This window comes from Triticum dicoccoides, chromosome 7B (assembly GCF_002162155.2).
Source record: "Triticum dicoccoides isolate Atlit2015 ecotype Zavitan chromosome 7B, WEW_v2.0, whole genome shotgun sequence".
NCBI classification, from domain to species: domain Eukaryota; kingdom Viridiplantae; phylum Streptophyta; class Magnoliopsida; order Poales; family Poaceae; genus Triticum; species Triticum dicoccoides.
The window spans coordinates 321,992,908-321,999,254 of NC_041393.1; positions in this window are offsets into that span (position 1 = coordinate 321,992,908).

Sequence of the window (6,347 nt, forward strand, 5' to 3'; positions counted from 1 at the left end):
ACTTGTTTAACTTATGTCTGTACTCAGATATTGTTGCTTCCGCTGACTCGTCTATGATCGAGCACTTGTATTCGAGCCCTCGAGGCCCCTGGCTTGTATTATGATGCTTGTATGACTTATTTTATTTGTAGAGTTGTGTTGTGATATCTTCCCGTGAGTCCCTGATCTTGATCGTACACATTTGCGTGTATGATTAGTGTACGATTGAATCGGGGGCGTCACAAGTTGGTATCAGAGCCGACTGCCTGTAGGAATCCCCCTTCCACACTCCTTGGCCGAAGTCGAGTCTAGACATTACAAAAACTTTTACTAACTTGGCTGTGTGCCTTACGGGCCCACGTCGCCATCGGGTGGTACTAGGATCTTTTACTCCTCGACCTTTACTCTGGGACTCTGAACTCTTTTCTACTCGGGTTAAACGAATTTACTAACTCTAACATTAGGATCCCGTTACCACGTTCACCCCGAAGTTGGATAAGCTATAGTTATTCTGTAGGATAGCATTTTGAATAGTGCCCATGTTGTCATTTGACTCCATTGAAACATCTTTGTTTTCAGATGGAACCCGTGAGGCAGGTCGTGCGCCACACTGCGGCCATTGGTGCCTCAGGATCACCTGCTGTGCTAGCGGATATGATGACCTATCTAGGTTATCGCTGGCACCCTGAGTACACCGTCTACAAGGAGTACCAGGACTTTAACCAGGAGCAGTACCGTGCCATCGTCCACCTCTACTCTCGGGAGTATGAGTCCACTACCGTGCTGCACACCGCTCATGGTGTTGGAGTGACCATCGAGATGGCAGTCCACGATGCGGCTCATGCTGCTCTGACACGCCTTCGTGGAGAGTACCAGGCATTGGACACTTCCCCTTTCAGGCACATTCCTATCGCATCTGACGTTGGTGCGGAGGGATACTACACTGCCGCCTACTCCACCGTCACCCGGGAGCCTTTCCACCATCAGCGCCTGGTTCTGCATGCTGATGGGCTGGATCGAGCTAACAGACCTCTTCGCCACGAGTTGTACACCACTCGTCAGCACCTTTACAGGGCTCTGACGCGGTTGCACCCCTTTGTCCGGTCTGGACAGCTGCCGCGTTCTGCGATCTACCCAGCCAGGACCGTGATGCCCCACGGTGTCGGATGGCCAGAGGTGGGAGGCTACTCTCCCGCACTTGGTCCTCTTCTGCCACCTGAGCGTCGGGTTCTACATCAGAGTATCCGCGGCCCCCAGGCCACTGACGTGGAGGACTATCCGTTGCCTCACTACCAGCTGTCAGGTTACAGCTACCTTCACAGTACCTCCTGGGACTGATGTAGTCTTGCTCATTAGTCTTAGATGCACTCGCGAGCCTGCGTGCCGCCTATGATGACTTAGTCTATGTACGGAACTCTGTGTACTGAACTCTATGTCCGACTCCTTTTGTAAGTTATGCCGACTATCTATGTGGTATCTGTCGTGCTCCTTTCATTATGCATGTTTCATCATGAATGACTCTTGTCTATGCAAATTTCTCAATACTGAACTACCCCTGTTATATATTAGCAGGATGGTTAGACCAGCTGGTCGTGGTCGTGGTGGCAACTTCCCACCACCGCCTGAGTACATGGCTGGTATGATCCAACAGCTTGAGATGAATCGCCAGTTCATGGAAAACGTGATGGCTCAGTTTCCTCGCCCCAATACGAACCAGCATCCAAACACAACAACTCTGCAGGATGTCATACGCCTCAACCCAAGTGTGTACCGCAGCTCAACCCAGCCGCTGGATGCTGATGACTGGCTCCGTGACATCACCTATGAGATGGAGTCTGCTGATGTAGCCCCTGCCAGCTATGTCACTTTTGCTTCCTTCTTCCTGAAGGGACCCGCAGCGCAATGGTGGGACAGCCACAGGCGTACTCTGCTAGTTGGAACAATCATCACCTGGCTAGACTTCCAGGCTGCCTTCCGTGCCCGCTTCATTCCTCAGGGAATCATGGACAGGAAGAAGCGTGAGTTTCGCAACCTCACCCAAGGCAACAAGACTGTTGAAGCTTATCAGCGGGAGTTTCTGGACTTATCCCGCTATGCTGAAGAAGACATTGCAACTGATGCTCGCAGACAGGAGAAGTTCCGTGAAGGCCTTCAAGCTGACATCAAGCTCACACTTCTAGTGCATGACTTTGCCGATTTCGCCACCTTGGTGAACAAGGCCATCAATGTCGAGACGGGTCTGCAAGAACACCAGAGCTCTCTAAGGCGCAACCGTGACACGGGCTCATCTTCGGGCCCGCCCTCGCAGAAGCGTAAGATATGGATCCCGAACAGCATGTACCGTCCTAATGCACCTGCCCCAAGGCAGTCTTACGCTGCACCTCGTCTGCCTACTGCTCCAACTAGGCAGCCGAGGCTTCCAGCTCCACCACCCCAAGCTCCTGTTCCTACCCCTGAGAATGGGTTGTGCTTCAGGTGCGGACAACCAGGGCACCGTGCTAGGGAATGCAACCAGAAACAGAATCAACTGGCCCTTCCAGCAACTGGCCGTGGGAACAACCAGGCCCGCAACAACAATGCCAAGTCTTATGGCCGTGTTCATGCCAACCACATTGATCTGAATGAAGCTCAAGACCAGCCTGCTACTGTGATGGGTACACTCCTCGTAAATTCAGTACCAGCATCTGTTTTATTCGATACAGGTGCATCGCATTCATTCATGTCAGAAGATTTTGCATGCTTGCACGACATTAAATGTGAGGACATGAATGCTTCACTATTAGTGCACACCCCTGCGGGCCAATGTCGAACCTCCATGATTTGCAACGACGTCCCTGTAGAAATCAAAGGACTGGAATTCCTTGTCTCTCCCATCGTACTGAAGTCCTGTAGCATTGATCTCATTCTGGGAATGGATTGGTTAAAGGCGCATACCGCTTCTATCGTTTGCGCCACCAAGACCGTCCATCTGCTACACCCTTCTGATGAAATAATTAGCTACGATGCTCATCTGGTTCGGAATGTCGAGGCCAGGCTTTATGCCTTAAACGCATTGAACGCTACACCTCTCGAGGGCATTGAAAGCATTCTCGTCGTGCGTGAATTCTTAGACGTCTTTCCTGAAGAACTCCCAGGGATTCCCCCTGCTAGAGCTGTCGAATTCGTCATCGACTTGAAACCAGGCACCACTCCTATAGCCAAGCGACCCTACAAGATGCCGCCGCATGAACTCCTTGAGCTTAAGGAGGAAATCGATAAATCTCTTCAAAGTGGTTTCATTCGCCCAAGTTGCTCTCCTTGGGGAGCACCTTCTCTCTTTGTCAAGAAGAAAGATGGGACAAACCGATTGGTCCAAGACTACCGTCCTATAAATCAAGCTACCATTCAGAATAAGTATCCTCTTCCTCGGATCAATGATCTGTATGATCAATTGGCTGGATCATCAGTGTTCTCTAAACTCGACTTGAGGTTGGGTTACCACCAGATCCGTGGTCGTGAGGAAGATATCCCCAAGACCGCCTTTGTGACTCGTTATGGTTCATACGAGTACACCGTCATGTCTTTCGGCTTAACCAATGCTCCAGCCACCTTCTCTCGCCTGATGAACTATATATTCATGGATTACCTCGACAAGTTCGTCGTGGTTTATCTGGATGATATTCTAGTATTTTCCAAGAACGAAGAGGAACATGCTGAACATCTTCGCCTCGTGCTGGAAAAGCTACGAGAGCATCAACTTTATGCCAAGTTCTCCAAATGTGAATTCTGGCTTCCCGAAGTAACCTATCTTGGGCATGTCATCTCTAAGGATGGTATTGCCGTTAACCCTGAACGAGTTCAGGCTATTCTCGATTGGACTCCTCCGAAGAACGTTAAGCAAGTCAGAAGTTTTCTCGGTCTCGCCAGCTACTGCCGTCGATTCGTCGAGAACTTCTCCAAGATTGCCAGGCCTCTGACTAACCTATTGCATAAGGGCGTCAAGTTCCAGTGGACAGACAAATGTCAGGAAAGCTTCCAGGCACTCAAAGACAAGTTGACTTCTGCCCCAGTACTAGCTCCACCTGATACTAAGAAGGACTTCGTCATTTACTGCGACGCTTCCCGTCAAGGATTAGGCTGTGTCCTAATGCAAGAGCGCAAAGTGGTTGCTTATGCCTCTCGGCAATTGCGCCCTCACGAAGAGAACTACCCAGTTCACGACCTCGAACTTGCTGCTGTCATCCATGCGCTAAAACAGTGGCGACATTACCTACTCGGTAATCGTTGCGAGATCTTCACTGACCACCAAAGTCTGAAGTATCTGTTTACTCAGCCAGACCTGAACCTCCGTCAGCAGAGATGGATGGAGACTGTTGCAGATTTTGATTTGGGTATATCCTATACCCCAGGCAAGGCTAATGTAATGGCTGATGCCTTGAGCCGCAAGTCTTACTGCAACCACCTCCAGGTTCACAAAGTCCAGCCCTCACTTGTTGAAGAATTCAGAAAGCTAAACCTCCATATTGTTCCTCCGGGTGCACTCGCTCCCCCTCCTCCGGAGTTCCGCAAGATGAATCTCCGTGTCGTTTCCCAGGGTTCCCTCTATACCCTGGCTGTTGAACCCGATCTCGTGGGCACCATAAAGACAATGCAGGGATTTGACTCTGAAGTCTACAAGATTAAGCAAGACCTCAAAGAAGGAAGTCCCTCATCCTTCACTATTACTGATGATGGCGCCTTGTACTTCAAAGGCCGCCTAGTGGTGCCGTGTAAGAAGGAAAACCTGAATATGACTCAGGAGGTTATGAAAGAAGCTCATGATACGCCTCTATGTATCCATCCTGGTAGTACGAAGATGTATCAAGACATCCGCCAGAGATTCTGGTGGTCTAACATGAAGCAAGACATTGCTCGTTATGTTGCTGAATGTGACGTTTGCCGTCGTATCAAAGCAGAACATCAAAGGCCTGCTGGAACTCTACAACCTATCTCTATTCCTGAATGGAAATGGGACCATGTTGAAATGGACTTCGTTACTGGATTTCCCAAATCGCAAAAGGGTAATGATGCTATTCTTGTCGTCATTGACCGACTTTCTAAGGTTGCACATTTTCTGGCGGTCAAAGAAACGATCACTGCTAGTCAGCTTGCAACTCTCTACATGACTAGAATTGTTTCGCTTCACGGTATTCCACTGGTTATCAGTTCAGACCGTGGCAGTTTATTCACTTCAAGATTCTGGGCGAGTTTCCAAGAAGCTATGGGCACTCATCTGTCTTTCAGCACTGCTTTTCATCCTCAGTCACAAGGGCAAGTTGAACGTGTCAACCAAGTTCTCGAAGACATGCTTCGAGCTTGTGTTATTTCCTTCGGCAAGAAATGGGAGGAATCTCTTCCGTATGCTGAGTTCTCTTATAATAATAGCTATCAAGCTAGTCTGAAGATGGCCCCCTTCGAAGTGTTATATGGACGGAAGTGCCGCACCCCTCTGAACTGGTCAGAAACTGGGGAACGTCCACTCTTCGGTCCGGATATTATCCAACATGCCGAAGAACAAGTCCGCATTATTCGCGAGAATCTCAAGACTGCTCAGTCACGCCAGAAGAGTAATTATGACCGTCATCATAAAGACATGGTCTATCAACCTGGCGAAAAGGCCTATCTTCGCGTTACACCAATGAAGGGTGCTCACCGCTTCGGGATCAAGGGCAAGCTAGCTCCTCGCTATATTGGCCCATTCACTATTCTGGAAAGGCGTGGAAAGGTGGCATATCAACTGGAGCTTCCGTTGAACCTTTCTCAGGTTCACGATGTGTTCCATGTGTCGCAACTCCGCCGTTGCTTCAAGGACCCAATCCGAGCTGTGGACCATGAAGTGCTCGAATTGCAACAGGACCTCTCCTATAAAGAGCATCCGGTCCGCATTCTCGACCAAGCTGAACGCCGCACACGTCAGAAGGCGATCAAGTTCCTCAAGGTCCAGTGGTCGAATCACTCTGAAGACGAAGCCACCTGGGAACGCGAGGATCGCCTGCGTGATGAATACCCCGCACTGTTTCCTTCTACCTCCTAAAATCTCGGGACGAGATTTCTTGTAGTGGAGGAGATTTGTAACGCCCGGATGATCTTGCTACAGTAATCCCACGCTAATCATGGCACGTCATCCTGATTACTGTTGCTATCCTCGCGATAATTCGAAACCGTTCAAATTCAAAATTTAAATAAAAGAAAACAATAAAAGTTCTCAAAATTTAAAACAAAAATGTTCGGGGGTTGTCAAATATTACAAAGGTAATTATGGTGAAGTAAACACATTTTTATAAAATGCATAAATATTTTAAATTGAATAAAACAGAAAGGAAAATAAATTAAAAAAAATTAAAAAAACA